This window comes from Halichoeres trimaculatus, unplaced genomic scaffold, assembly GCF_033239565.1.
Source record: "Halichoeres trimaculatus isolate MK-OKI-2021-1 unplaced genomic scaffold, fHalTri1.1 fHalTri1_scaffold_17, whole genome shotgun sequence".
Classification (NCBI taxonomy): Eukaryota; Metazoa; Chordata; class Actinopteri; order Labriformes; family Labridae; genus Halichoeres; species Halichoeres trimaculatus.
This window is the reverse complement of record NW_027437195.1, coordinates 23,452,584-23,468,900: the sequence shown is the minus strand read 5'-3', so window position 1 is coordinate 23,468,900 and position 16,317 is coordinate 23,452,584. Positions and strand designations below refer to the sequence as shown.

Below are 16,317 nucleotides of genomic sequence, written 5' to 3'. Positions count from 1 at the left end.
ATATTTCATATTTCGGATCTTAGTATCCAGAATTTTGCCAGGATCTGGATCGTACTCTTACATCTTTCAGAAATTATGGTGACCTTGTCTTGTATTGTTTTGCGAAGCAATCTGACCATTTATTGTGGAGTTATATACACATATGGTGAAAACAGCCCTATCTCGGAATGACAAAGAATCCTTTAAAATAATCCTGGATCCAGACAGTGATCTGGATCACCTCCAAAATTTAATCACTTCTTTCTTATCTCATTTTGAACATTTCCTGAAAATATCATCAAGATCTGTTTGTTACTTTTTGAGTTGTGTTGTTCGCAGACACACAGGCAGAGGTAATAACTTTATTAGTGAGTATGTATCAAAATGAATACTGTGTGTTTAGAGCAAACTGCTGTCAACTTTCTTCTGTTGAGCTTTGCTGCTCTGCTGAATGTGATCCAGACAGGGAGGAGAATATTAAATTACAAAGCCAAGGAAAATTTTGTTGGATAATTGAAAACGATGACAGTATTTCAAAATCATCCAAAGCATTATTTTCTGCATCATGTTACGTAACGCATATCTATTATAGGCTCATATCAGTGGGTAATTGTATGAGGGGTTGTAAATCCTCAGGTTTTACACCTACCAAAGAATAATCAGGATGATGTCACCAAGCATTACACCCTCAAGTGCATATCTAAAACTAATCAGAAAAATCAGGGAGTGAAAAGTTCAGAGAGTCAGAAAGCCTGCGCGGCACATGACTCAGGTGGAGATGTCTTGCTCAACAAAGCTTTACCAAGTCACATGGCTGCTAGGTACACCACAGTTCTGGGACCTGAACTTTTACCTTACTATCTATTGATTTTGACAAACTGGTTTACAGGTCTACCCATAAATACACCTTCGTAAAGTTAATCTTACAGGGAAGAAGGATTTTTAAAGGGCAAAGAAAGGGCAGCCCTGCCCTGTCATCTCCTATGAGAAAAGTAGGCTTAATAAAGGTTAATAAAGCTGACAGACATCAAGCCTCTCCCTCCTCAGCCACAGCCAGGGTCTGGGCAGGCAGGCAGGAAGACAGAGCAACAGGCAGAGACTGCAGAGCATCAGAGAATGGAAAATTACCAAGGCTCTACAATCAGCCGGGTACCTTTGATCAGCCGGAGCCCAGGCACCAATTACTGTGGGATAATCGTCAGTCCTCAGAGGCCTGACGAGCTGCAGGCACTGTGGGCACAACGGGTCAGTGACCAGCAGGCAAAGGCCTGGTCAACAAGGCTCACAGAGCCAAAAGCCGACGGTGCCCCTCGTTGAAATGCTGCATGAAGGCGGCCAAACGGACAGCAGCACAGTGAAGCAATTGTTCCCCTCCTGTCGACTCAGCACAGTGGCACTCTCACGAGCCAGACGTCCCCCCTCTAACGCGGACCGTTCGGTGGTGGAGTAAATGCTGCAACGGTGGAGCGTGTGTAAACCTGCTGCACATGTCTCTGCTTTTTCACACTCTCTGCCACGCTATGTGCAGCGAAACATACGTACAGCAAATGTGCAAACACATGCTGCTCACACACCTGTCCCTGTAATTCTGTGGTAAACAAAACACTGCAGTGCCGAACACGCTGCACGGTGATGCAACACACAGGAAACATGTTCTTCGCCGCCCATCAGCACTGATAACCCTTTCATACCCAGGAAAAGGCTGAACTACCTGTTCCTCACATGTTTTACATTTTCTGACAGAAAAACGGGCTGAAAGAAATTCCAACTGTGCGGTCCATCAAAAACATTCTTAAACCTCTCCCCAAAAGTCTGTTTGAGGCAGTGCATATCTATAAACAAAATCTAGCCTCTCGTCTTGAAGAACATGATATTCTGCTCATTAATAATTGACTTCTTTCTTGGGGCTTGGGGAACGTTCATTATCGATCAGGAGAGGTTTCTGTGCTCCCTCAGTTGTCAACAATACTGTGACCCAAAACGCTTTTCAGACCACTGAAACCACTTTGCCACAGTAAAAATGACAGAAGAGCACAATTACACCATGAAACCTCAGTGTCCCCTCGCTGAATTTTCTGCATACCCGCATCTAAAACTTATTCAACAGAAGCACAGTAGCAGGAGGACCTTGGATCGGACACACTGCACTTACACAACAGCCAGTGCCGGTCCAAGTCGATCCATATGGACCAGAGAGTGTTTTCCTGTAAACCACGAGTCAGCAGAAGAGGCTGTTCTCACAGCTCTGAAGCCTGGAGTTACAAGACTTGTTGAACTTTTTAACAGGCCTTTTTTGACTCATTATGGATATCAGCTAATTTGCTGAAACTTATGCTGACTCATATTTTTTGTTCTGAAATTTCTACAAGAGATCACAAATTCTTAGGCCCCGTTTACACAATGTTTCACTCAAAAATGCTCAAGAACAGTGAAAAAAATCTGCCTTCACACAGAAACAGTGATGGACTGAAAACGCTGTAGTAAGCCTGTAGTTGGTGCTATAACTGTCTTGTCCAGAAGCAGCTTTTGGTAGATATACACTGAAGTAGATTTGGGCTGATCATCTGGTGTATTGGGGAATGTTGAGAGCAGAAGTGGAGCAACAGATGCACATTTTGGTGAAAGACAGTCAGCAGATTGAGCAGCACAATCATATCAACAGTACTCTTGTAATGTTGTATGTCCTTGCCATGGTTATAATAGTTAACTAAAACGAAACTAAAAAGGAAAACTAAAATTTAAAATACATTGCAGTTAACTCAAACTAATAAAAACTAGAAAAGAAGACAAAAACGAAAAGTAGACTAAAACTGTATCTTGTGTCCACAAAACTAACTGAAATTAACCAAAATTAAAGACAAAATGTCCTTAGTTATAGTTTTTGATATAATAGCCTTTAGAATTTAAATCAATCCAACACATTTTCCCAACCAATTTTACAACAGATTTAGTCAGTTGTCAGCGCCGTACGGCATCATCACAGCGACGTACTGGGACGTGCTTGTTTACTGCACTGACTGGCTGTGCGCTGTGCTGTGACGAAACATAGAGGAGCAATGAATCAGAGCATCTGTAATAGTTAAATTTCATGTTAGTCTGACTTTATTGTTACAGAGTCCAAGTTTCTAATTATTAAAGCTCATATTATATTGTTTTATATAATTTATGTTTTTATTATTTTTATTCAATTCATGTTAACATTATTTTATATAATTTACGTTTATATTTTTATATTAAGTTTATATTATTTTCTTGTGTTTAAGGCAGCAGCCAACAGTTCAGTATCAGTATTGACTGAACAGTGAGCACTATGTTGAACTGGAAAATAAACAGTATTACAAAATATTTACTCTGACCTTTTTGAATCCTGCACCTGGTTAATAAGGTACGAAAAAACTAAAACTAAAATAAAACTTAGCCTTGTTGCAAAAATTGAAACTAAATAAAAACTAGAATGCTCACTCCAAAACTAATTAAAACTAAACTATAATGGAAAAAAATGTCAAAACTAACTAAAACTAAACCATAATGACAAATCCAAACTATTTTAACCTTGGTCCTTGCGTGAAGAGGAGCGTGACGTCAGCTTACTGGTTTACTGTTTACATGGCAATAGCGGCTGCAGCGTTTCAGAAAAAAACCACTCTTTCGACAGTTTGCTTTTAAGGTTGGCTAAAACGCTGTTTCCGTGTAAATGAGTGGCTGAAAGGTGACAATATTTTTGCAGTGCATCCTACAACTGTTGTCGGTAACTTAAGTTTTGTAATGCAAAAACCACCATGTCAGAAAAACAGACTTTGACACACCCTAAAAGCTGACGTAAAGAGGATCTCTGTGAATCTAAAATTTAATATAACACTTCTAAATCAGTTTCTGGTGGAAAATTTCTCAGCCCATAAGAATGTTTTTAAAAACACAGCTGGATATCAAGTATGTCCCAAAAAAAAGAAAATAAATAAATAACCCTGTCTTCTTATCCATGTCCACACCTGTCCTCATGTTAGGTGATGCTAATCTTGACGTTTGTCTTGTACTTCTGTGGCTGTTTGTTAAACAATGCAGCCTGGCAGAGACAAGACAGCTTAGATACAGCTTGACATTCTTACAGGCGACAAACTACGTTAATTTAGAAAGCCAATGGTGTTAATTTACTTCACAAACTTAACTTTATTCCTGTCTAACTGGTGTCAATGAATTGAGAAACACACCTCATGTAGCAGAACATTAGTGGGAGCTTTAAATTGCACAAAATAAATCAAGGCTTCTTGTTTGCCAATTATAAAAAGAAATATCAGAATATAGATGTACATCTGTTGGTGAAAGCTGGAGCTGTCGTACGCCATTATCTCTGACTCAATGAATTTCACAAGCAGGGACTTTTCTTTATTTCATCATAGGAAACAGAACTGAGTGACCTGTTGGGTCATTCTGTCCTCATCACTCCATCACCCAGCAACCAATACGGTGGTTATCAGGGAACAGGTTCCACAGCAACACTGCTGCACAACCAGGGAGATGAAAGTGGGTATGTAGGTGGGGCTACGAGAGGTCAGACCACAGATCATACAGGATTATATGAGAAAACAACACTGAACGAGGCTCAGCAGAGTAAACAGAAATTGTGCAGCATGTATGAGGGAATAGGTTTGCTGTCAGTCAAACTATAGACAGGCTGTCATTAGACGTAAACACAGACGCACACATGTCACTTAGTAGACAGGGAGTTATTACAACAACCACACACAGAGATGTTGACAGTGCATAGGGAGGATCGAAGAAATTGTGTTTTTATTACTGGATGTCAAAACCAGATTTAGTGTCTTTTTAAAAAAGTTTTTGCTGTGTGTCAGGGTACCTTGGCTGATGAAAAATAAAAGGTAACACCCCTTTAGAAAAGGTTTGGAAATGACAATTCTCAAACTTGAGCACCTCAAAGGAACCAGATGATATGATGGATCAATAGGCCTGTCACGATAACAAATTTTGCTAGACGATAATTTTCCAAAATATTATTGCCAATAAACGATATTATTGTCAATATTATTTTGGTTTTTTTTTTTCATTTTTTTCATGGATGTAATTATGATAAATGGGATAATTAAGTGAGTACACCATATCAAAAGCAAGAAACTTTAATTTCTTAAGAGTATTTAACTGTAATTAAAAGGTCAGGATGTTTTAAATAAAATAAATTAAACAAAAATATAATAAATTTAACAAACAAGAAAGAGAAAAAAACAATGAAAATGTAATGGACTCTCTTTTAGAAAAAAGTACATGTCAATGAAAATTATTAATACTAATCAAAAACAATAAAACAGATCCTGTCTCTAAAGAAAAAACAACAATAAAAACTATAGCCTAAATAAAAGGGAGTTTATACAGTTCCTGAATTGTTTGTAACATGTACTTTTTCCCAGTCAATCCGTACTGTCTGTCAAACATTTTTAACATTTCTGGCTTTCAATCATATTGAAGGGCTGCATTTCTTTGGCAATGTAGCTGTCTTTGAGCGCCCACCATTTGGCGCTTTTATTTCTATTTACTTTGCCGACCAAAAGCCTCAGTAAGAGGGGATTGTCAAAGAACAAGGCTCCACTGCACCTCCCCTTCGTCTTCTTCTTCGTCGCCACTATTTTCAAACAAATGCGACATATCAGCTCATTGGTGTTCATGAGCTCACACTTTGTTCATTCTGATAAAAAACAAAATATTCCCACACTGGGACTGTGGCAGGTGGCTTAAGAACCGTGTCTTTCGTGCCATCATTCATATTAGCGTGTGTTTCCTCCTTACCCCTCAGGGCGCTCGCTTCAGCTCTCTCCGTGTGTATGCGCAAGCAGCCCCATCGCAAAAGATGCCAAAGATCACATTTTCGACAGATGCTCACTCCGCGATAAATCCGCTAAATCCGCTATAGAACCTATGCACCCCGATGTTAGGAAAGATAGACGTAGTGAGCCATCTTCTCATTCAGCCTCTTTGGTCGAAAGAGAGAAGGAAAACAACTATGCATGCACGTGTCAGTTTATCGAGGCTGGCAAACTTACCAAAGACGTTTTTATTTATCGTTCGGTTAATCGATTTATTATAGTGACAGGTCTATGGGTCAAGAAACTTTCTTCTTACTAGCCAAACCACTGAAACCAAAACTACAAACCCCTACCACTCCTCTTGGTTTGTTGTGTCTCTTTAAGGTGTAAAACAACCTCTCTGGCTGGCACTCATTGACATACAAAGTTCCCATCCTGGGAGATACACCTGCGATCCTTCTGTCCCGTGTCACTCGTAATTAAACCAGAGATCAGAGGGCTGAATAAAGCATGAGCTGTCCCTGTCCAGGAGGCTCAGGTATCACTTTGTATAGGAGACAAAAGGAGTCCCTGGGCCCCAGAGCCTACCCCAGACACAAACCTGAAAGGCAACTCCTCACATACAGTGACGCACTCCCCCCGAACCCTCCCTGCCCTGATCCCGAGTTTTAAACAGAGCGGGGAAATGAGGAGTCCGGTGCCCTTTGGACCTAATTAAGAGATAAAGACATTGCCCCACATGGAGACACTCAAAGAACTGGGTTCAAAGCAGTACAATACTGTGAAACAGTCAACCTTGTTTTTTCCTCTCTCAAATGAGTGCTGACAAAGACAAATAATGCAACAGCCTGCAGGTAGAAATACTGCACAGTTTGTAGAAAACAATGAGGCTAATGCAGTTTAATGGCAGTGTCTTGGAAGTCTATAAAACCAAATTTGCTTTATTGAGTTGAGACACTGAACTTTTTGAGGTAGGATTTAACTCTTGCTCAATAAACATCTCGAACAGGTTTTGATTCATGTGATTGTGCAACGCCAAAGGTCACACAAAGAATGTAGAGTCAAAGGGATGTGAGTGAAGGGAAGAATAATAAGGAGCAGCTGTGGTTGTGACTGACGTGGGAAACAAATACAATCTGGGTTTCGAGAGAGAGGAGATGAAAAAACGTATCGCATCATATCGTACCAATTTCTTTCGTTTGACAGTCACTTTGCTGAGTCATCACTTTTGCTGGGGTCTAAAAATAGGAGATAACGTGCAGGCAGCAGCGGATGGCACAGTGTTTTTGCACAACCCTTAAAAAAAATTGGTAAAAACTACATCACAAGCACAACTTACACATCTTTACATTAGGAAAAAAAATCTATAAGCTCTAAAATTCAAAAAGAACAATGCAACAAATGTAAACTTGTCATCAGGTTTCCTAACCTTTCCTGACTTCTTTAAATGTGTGGATATGTGTGTTTGTGTGACTGAACACGAGGTGCGCCCCAGCCTCCAGCTTGTTTATGCCTGGGTTTGTGTACACTCTTTCTGAAACAGATCTAGCTTTTTGTGAAAAGGTCAAATCCGACAAAAAAAGAATTTCCCTCTGTGGTGGAGCGGAGTCTGGAGGATAACACAACACCGCTGCTCACCAACAAACACATCAAACAAAGTTCAGTCTAACTCTGCGGAGCCGCACAACCTATTTTGGGCTACTCGTGTCGAAACGGGGTCAGCTGCACATCTGAGATCCTGATTCTAAAAGCTCCCCTCTGGCTGGATCTTCTCACAGTGTCCCTCTTGGATCCAGTCCCAATCTGCTCAATACAGGGAGCAGTGTGTGCGGATCCTACGAGTGAGTACAGTATGCCGTCTGTATGATGATGCTAAGCTACAAATTCCCATGTGTGAGATATTGTCTGGTTGAAAACATTTACAGGTCATTTTTTATGGATACAACTGCTGCAGAAAAGTTTGTGTTTCTGTAAACAATCCACCCTGACTCACACCAACTAATTTCAAGTACATGACTGTCTGGGATAAAAATAATCAAACTGTGATGTGCCATCAGACTGTGTTTTGGTAGCTAATAACCTCAAAAGGTTACAGCTTTTGGCAGAGTGGAGTGTCAACAGAAATTCCACTTCTCAAATGAGTCATTTTTTACTTTCACTCAAACAAAAGACTTGTCAAGATGTCCTGCATTTTAAGCCAGAAAAACCTTCATGTGTTTTTTGACGACTAAATTCAAAACTGATGCCTTTGTACATGAAAAACTGGCCCAGACATACAGTATGAGGATAAGTGATAGATTCTTATTCAGTTCCAAAAGCTATCAGATCACATAAGAAAGAAACGGTGTTAATATTTTCCTTGCAAAATTTCAGAGATCGTTCCAGTTAGTGTTTTAAAAAGAAACTATCTGAATAATACAACTCAAAGGAATTTTTTGTGGCATACAGTTTATGTGTTATGTGTCTGCTCGTTTATGAAATACAAAGTCAGACATCAAGAATGACAGTCCATTAGGTCAGGGATAGGGATGGGCATCGATGACCAAGTTCTGTTAAGAATAAATTAAGAAATGGTTTGATCCATCAACACTTTTAGTCTTTATGCTCAACGATTTCCTTGTTGATTCCCTACATTACGCCAGAGCACCCGAACCTTGCATCATTGTCACATGACTTGTCACATGTCAATCACTCTCATCTGTTGGCAGCATTATTTCTAAGGCTGTATTCAGACCAGAAAAGTCCTTTGGTCCACTTGTTTGGTCCGGACCAAAAGCGGACTTTATTTTTTTCGTTTGGTGCGGTTCCTATTCAGATTGTACTTTTTGCAAGTGGACTATGTTCTGTACACACATCCACATGTGTGACGATCAGTGCTCTCATTGGACAGCACTGACAAAGGGCGGCACACAGAATACAGACCTGGAAATGGAGGTAAACGTGTGTTTGTGCTCTTATTAGAGCTGCAAAATCATTTTCAGTTTCAAGAGCAGCTCCTTCAAAGCAGACTTAACAACACCGTTTTAAATTTAGGAACAGCGAAGACGAATGCACGCAGCAAGGAGACGCTATGCTCTGCGTGTCCTGACCCACAACATGCTAGCAACAGCGTGGCTAAACAGAAGATGGTGGATCAGGTATGAACCAAAGACGGTTAGGTTACGGTGGCTTTATAGGCCCAAAAGGCGCATGTATCTTGTAGTTAGTTTGAATGGACCTTGGTTTGTATTCAGACCTTCAACGGAGAACCGCAAACCGCACCAGAGTTCGTTTGGAAGCGGACCGAGACCACCTCAAAAAGTGGGTCTCGGTCCGGTTGTTTGGTCCGCACCAGGGTTCGTTTGTGTCTATTCACACCTGCATGAAAAGTCCGCACCAGCGTGGGAAACGAACCCTGGTCCGTTTAAAGCGGACAGAACAGTCCAGGTCTGAATACGCCCTAAGACAATGGGAGAACTTTTAACCTTGCCCAGTGACATCATCTCCTTTAGTCTTTTCATGTTCTTAAGTTTTAACTACTTGTGTAGTTTTTTTAAATTCTTTTTACTGTTGCTTTTATATCAACTTGTCCTTGTTCCTGTTTGTGTATCCGTCTTGTCAAAGCTGCTCCACACGAATTGCCCCATGTGGGATTAATAAAGTTGTCTGAATCCAAATCTGAAAGATCAAAGCAATCGAAAGCTTGGCTTCACTCTATAAAAAGGATGCTTTAAATGCAAAGCGCAATTTGTGAAACACTGTCAATATCAATCAAGGGTGGCAACACCACCAACATGATAAAACATATGTCTACGCACGATATTACACACTGTGTCATGTCACATTTATTCTATAAACTCAATAAAATGTTGTTGACACAGAAAACCTGTAAAGTCGACTTTTTATACACAGAAAATTCCCAGGAGGAACCAAAAAACAGATTAATAAAGAATCAGATTGATAAGTAAGTGTCCCTAGTAAGGGACATAACTGTAAAAACACTAGCTTTTGATGTTATTTATTTACTACCAGCCTTGCTAGCACCTTTGTTGTATCGTCATGAAGACACAACTTGACTTCTTAACAACCCCAGCTCCATTCATCCAGCCACCGCAGCTCAAATCAGAATCTCTTCACCTGAGTTTACACATCCTTACTCTCACCTTCCCACGCTACTTTAACTGTATGAGCAAACATTTGAGCATTTTGTTCAACCACTCCAAATATGCTTGGTGTGCCCACACTCCTCGGGAGCAATGGTGTTGACAGAAAGCATGGGTTATAAATGACAACATTAGCCCACATGTTCGATGGCCCACATCGGAGCTGAAATGAGGATTAAACTGACAGGTGAGCAGTCAGGAGGCGGTCACAGATAGAGAGTTCTGATGGGGACAGTTTGATGCTGGAAGAGAAGAGCAGACACACTGAGGCACATGTATCTCCTGTCATATCTATTAAGTTAACAGTGAGCCAGGGAGCTACGCTTACGTTGAATTTGCTACTGCTTTCACCATCAGCAGGCTTCACAACCTCACTGCTATCAGGGGGACAAAAGTGAAGCCCTTTGATTGCGTCGTCATCACATGGCGGGTTTATCTACCCATGTTGCATCACTACTCAGCATTCACATGCACAAATCACTGCCAAGAAAAGGCCTCTCCTTAGAGAACAGGGCAAGCTGCTGACAGTGGAGCTGGTTTCTCCCACAGAGTGAATCACAAAGCTTCGTACGGATACCAACTCTCATATTCTCCTCCTCTGTCAAACAGCTGACAGACTCGCACGGTGGGTTGGGAGGCGGATAGCCAATCTTGCACTCCCTCATTCCACATGATGAGCTAAGCCATGAGTTACTTGCAGAATTTCAAGTGGGAAAAAAACTTTCACATCAGTCTCCTTTTTTGTCTGATACAAACATCAGATTCTCTTCCAAAAGACAAACATCAGTAACAAATATCCCAAAATTTTTAAACCCAACTGTTAAATCCAACTAACTGAGGAACTAATGACCGTTTCAGTTTCTTTCACAGGCAAAAATGCAGAAATAACTTGCAGAGATGAGGTTATGAAACGTGATTTGATGCTTTTCTTTGCCTCTTAAGGTAGTAAAGTGAGTATGTTTGGATTTTTTGAGCTGTTAATATGAAATAACGAGCATCATTTGCATGTTAGAAACTCATTCAGGCAGTGGATGAAAACAATGTGATCTTAGATAAGCTCCAATACATAACTAAGCTTCAGGTCACAAACCTCATCACCAGCTCATGAATAAAGCATAAATAAGTCAACAAGAGCAACCAAATAAGGTTAGAGTCTATTAAGCGGGGTGTTTTGCTGTATGTTGCTATCAAACACAATCTGTCACGCAGCTATCTTTGTAAAGTCGGCATGTGGAAGGTAATGTGACCACTGCTGTTTATCTGATCAAAGATGGAAATCTCTTGCTCAACGCGTGGCTGCTCCAAGAAGTAAACTCTGTCACTACACTAGCTGAAGGTCTAGCCATGTTCTCATTTCCATATACGATAATCTAGGGCACATTATCACACCACACAAAAATGTTAAGGCTGTGAGTCACAGTTTATATCTGAAGGGGAATCAACCTGCCATGTGGCTGGGCGGTGAACGTCTGAGCAGCTGTCTTTATATAAACCACACGCTTTTTTACAAACCTGCCAAGTCACAACCTAAGCGCAATAAATACAAACCTTTGACTGTATTTACCTGAAGCATGATAGTGAAACTGACATTAAAGTGTAAGAGTTTTTAAATTCTGAATAATAAATCTAAGAAAAACTCACTCTGTCATAATGAAGAATAATAGAGTTTTGATTATTCTGATTTCACTTCAGGGGTGTGACAAGATCAATTTTAAAGAGTGACAGTATTTTTCGCCAAGATTAAAAGCTGTCTAGCAATTTCAGAGCTGTAGCCAGCATGACAAAGTCTGATGCTGGACTTGAAAATTAGCATGCGAGACGCCAGCTTTTCAATCATCCGTTTGGCAGCATTTTGGGGCACACGGTGAAATCAATAAACAGCAACAGAGTGACAGACAAGACACAAACAATATCTAAGCACTGTGACAGTGGGCATGTAATATGGAAGCGGCTAATCCAGAGGTAAGGTTGGAGCCAGTCACAAAGTACTATGCACACACAATCAACTTTGCCATCCAAGTTGGTCTCGGTGTAGCTCATTTGGCCAGGCAAGACTCATGGCAACTTTTTATATCAGCTTTAAACCACTAGGGTAGTGTTGGGGGTGCAGAGGAAGCTGCAACAGAAAGTAAACGTGAAGTTAACCTTATTACAGGATAATGAGGGTTTGATCTTACTGTCATGACTCCAGTATCTCATATTGTTTTGTCTTGAGAGCTGGGTGTCATCAAACTGCTTTTATACTTAAATTTCTGTCCAAGGAGTTAAAATATTTTGGTCCCATCTCTAATGCTGTTGACTCTACTTTGAGAAGTCTACTAAATCCACAATAACATCCTCGTCTGAAGACCATTTCTTTACAGTCCCCTGCCTAACTCAGAAGAAGGCAGAAGATAGAAAGTTACTTTTTTTGCATTAAAACTAAAAAATAAAACCCTTAAATAGCTACTCAACTTCCTTCAGATTGGCATTTAACTTGAATCAGATATTACTTGTTGCTCGTGGGTGTGTGTGTTCGTGATGTACTACTCCCAGTCACTCTGTATCAAGTGTCGTATTTTCATTTCTATTTTTGTCAGTGGTGTTTAGTAACTGCAAGGATATTAAACTTCCAGCCTGTATATTATGTCTTGCATAAAAATTAGCTCAAGGCTAACTCTGGTGCAGATCAGCGTATTATAACATCGGTATCCATTAATGTATTCATTAATGACGTGCTCAATTTGCAAATAAAAGAGATACAAATGTCACTCTCCATTATTTACAGTGGAACTAAACAAGTGATGTGTACGGTTTTTAAAATGTTCCGCCAAACGGTGCTGCTAGCTGGTAGCTTTTTCATCCTTTTAGCTCAGGTTGCTGAGTAACGTCCGTCTCTTGAAGTTGACCAGGTAAGTTGAGCTTCACTATCGTTAGCTAGCTAACTAACCTGTTAGCTCACCCGTACGTTTCCTCCAGTATCTCCTGAGGATGGTTAACACCCTCGCAGCCTTTCAGTAGACTTTCTTCACATTTCTTGTCATGTTAGCAAAGCGAGCTAACCTGAAAGCCATGAAATTGGGTCTGAGGGGAGCTAACAGCCGGAGCTGCGCGTGCCGCATCCGAAAACACAGGCTAGTGCTGCTTAGCTTCTGGAGCTAACGAGCGTAACCGGGCAGGAGCATTGACACAAACTGGTACACGTTTCTTCAACATACCTGTGATCACCGCTGCGATCCGGAAGATTCCCCCTTGAAGCCGTCACCTGTGTATCACGAGCCGTGCTGTGCCAAAAATAATTCAAATTCCACAGAAAGTGTTGCGGGAGACGCTCTCAGTCCAATCGCTTCAGACACCGCCGCTGAATGGCTGCTACGCGGAGACTCAACCAAACTTCCTCCTTAGCAACGGACCGCCTCCGCGAGGCCTCATTGGCCGGCGCGTGCACATCGGAGGTGATCGATAGAGGATTGACAGCTCGACCAGGATCAAACTGGACATGCACTGAATATTTCAAGACATCAGCAACATCCCATTTTGAGAAAGCCACTCTGTCATAGTGGTTAAACATGTGAAAACTAAATCACGCAAATTATCTGTGAACTATTGATGGGGTCCAGACGTAAACAGCACAACAACTCATGGAAAAGATCAATAAGGGTACATTCAGGTAAATTGGGACAGCTTAATGATATAGCCCAGTGTTCCTGCTTGAAAAAGCAAAATCAAAAGCAGTTAATGCAGAGATCTTGTGTATGTTTTGTGAATGATATATTGTGAATGGTGTAACATCACATTGGAGGATGTGGTCAACAACAAAGTGGAAGTCGACCTCAAAAGTAAGAGAAAATACATGTGCTTTGCCTTGATTTGAATATAAGGACATACATTTTACGTGTATTATACGTTGGAAATAAAAAAGAAGAAAGATATGTTTCCCCAAACCGTAAAGTATATTGCAACAATCAATGTCTGCAGTGAGGTATTGAATATTTTTGCAGCATCGTCATCTATTATAAAGATGATCACTCGAAAGTCATGGTTGGCTGTGCAGAGAGGTTTGTTATTATAATCCAGAAATAAGGACTGACCTGACTTTAGTAAGTAAACATAGCTGCAAATTGATTTTTTTTCTTATTCCAGGTAAAAAACTAAAGTGTTTTGGAATATTGGGAAATGTAACTCATACTTGAACCTGTCATATTAATGTGATCACTTGATTAAGTGAATATAGGCAACATATTTTTATCTTAAGAAGCTTTGAAAAACAGCAGGTCCAGGCCAAACTCTTAGTTATGTGATTACCAAAGATCCAAGATAAGAGAAGATCCAGTCTCATAGTATAGGATAAGAGCTGTATCATATCTTAATCCTCCATGAGTAGATCACTATACAACATTTAACAAGTTACTGTGGTGTGGTAAACAATACCTAACAGGCAGACACTCATGTTTAACCATTTCAAGCTTCAGCTGTTTATTTTTCATTTTGATTTTTAAGATGTATTCATCTTGAACATATGCACAATTTAGATTTATAAAGCTCTTAATTTCTGTTTTGAATTTTCTGCCACATCTTCATTTTGAGTTACTTATTATTAGAGCAACTTTTTACACGGGAAACAAAGAATTACATTATATGATGTGAGGTAAGTGCAGTGTTTGATTAAATCTACTTTATTACATTTCCTCTTTGGTGTCCAGCAGCTGCCATGTTCTTCATTATCTCTACCAGCTATGCAAAAACAACCTGCTGTTAGATGGGGAACTTGTTTCAAGGCTTGTCTTGCTTCCACATTTTAAACATAGTATTCTTGTTTTATTTTTAACTTTTGTAATGTCTTGCTCTTTGGCCATGTGTTAGCCTCTTCTCCTCATGATTTGTTTACCCTCACTGCCCCCGATGACGAAACCTCAGCCCCTCTAAAAGGCCAGAAGTTTATCAGAGTTTAGTTACATTCCTGACATACTTTTGAGGCCTACTAAGCTGCAGTGTGGCACGTCTTGTGGCCTGCAAGGTTGCAAAGCTAACAAAGAAAAAAAACTCAGGTTAACAAAGTTGTCAAGCCTGTTATGCTGATAATTATAAGTTAAAGTATTGTCTGAACAATACTCCAGCTGTGAATCTCTCTCTCAAACACAAACATAAACTGTCTGGCTTTTATTTACAGCCTGTCGTCCTCTTTTATTCTTAATTATCTCAAACCCAGTCTTCTTTATGACCCCTTTTTCACAGCAAGCACTCATCCATCACCCTGTGAAGGCCGGAGAGTCATAAATGTAACCATGAGGCCTTTCAATCAACTGTGGGGATGTTGCACCCTCTTGTGGTCTCTATGTGTAAATTCAGTAACGTGATGCAGGTGCACGTTTTTCTTTGACACATTTTACTTATTTAAAATCAGCTTTAGTTAATTTGTTGAATTTAAATCTGTAAGACTGCTATCTTTGCCAGGCTTTTGTCCTCATTGGGGTTTCTTGGTCACATGAATGTAGAATGAAAAACTGAAAACTTTTACTTCAGTACCATTTTCATTACAGGATTTTTAGTGGTGACAGAATATTTCTAGGTGTGGTCAGTAAATGAACTTAATCCTTCATCCAAATTAACCTGTAAGTGGCTCCAAGTCACAAGAAAGGGAAAAGAGGAAGTCTTTAGGATTCATTTATCTGTATCGAATTTTAAAAAGTAATGGCATAATTTCTCTGGCTTTTAACACACAGCAATCCCTGATTCTATTTTTTTTATTTTTAATTATACAATTATTTGATTGCTCTTTTTTGTGCATTTTAATGATGTTTTAATAGTGATGTATGTTTTTTTTTATTTTAATTATCTAATTTCTCTTTACAGTACTTTGGTCAAGAGTGTCTGTTTTTTTTTAGCACTTAACAAATAAAGTTGGATTGGATTGGATGAGGGATTATCCCATCAAAGCAGCACTAAAAACTCAAAAATGACATATTCAAAATTTTTGTTTACAAGTTTGATGTGTTTTTAACAGATGCTTTACAAAAGAAAGAAGATTCAATTCAGATGTTTTCTAATATTTTTCTACATCCGTACATATAAATGTAGTTCTCTCCTGTTTTTGAAGCTGTGAATGTATGGACTGATATTTGCCCTCCTGATTTATATGAGCATGACTCTAAATGGTTGATGTTTTTTTTTCTTTTTTTTTCCTTCTCTCTTTTCTTCCCTCTCTTCCAATTATCTTTCTGTTTTCAAGGCCATGAAATTTATAAAACTCATATTTTTCCCTTGTTATTGCACTCCTCTGCAAAACATGTAAACAGAGCCAAATAGCACAACACCTGAAAGAATTATGCAAAAAATCAAAAACAAAACAAAACATAAAAAACAAACAAAACAAAACAAAACAAAACAAAACAAAGCTACCACAT

The 16,317-nt window shown here is 39.6% G+C and overlaps 1 protein-coding gene across 3 annotated transcripts in view; it reads right to left on the bottom strand.

The window, feature by feature from the left end:
• Positions 1-13,301, bottom strand: part of numb (NUMB endocytic adaptor protein) — a 64,647-nt gene extending 51,346 nt beyond the window's left edge. For 2 of the 3 annotated variants that reach the window (XM_074691712.1, XM_074691713.1), the window contains exon 1: positions 13,132-13,300. The gene's annotated coding sequence lies outside the window, so the exon portion shown is untranslated. Of the gene's footprint in view, positions 1-13,131 lie in introns of all 3 variants that reach the window. The other variant, XM_074691714.1, reaches the window with a different exon arrangement.
• Between the last annotated feature and the right edge of the window lie 3,016 nt (positions 13,302-16,317).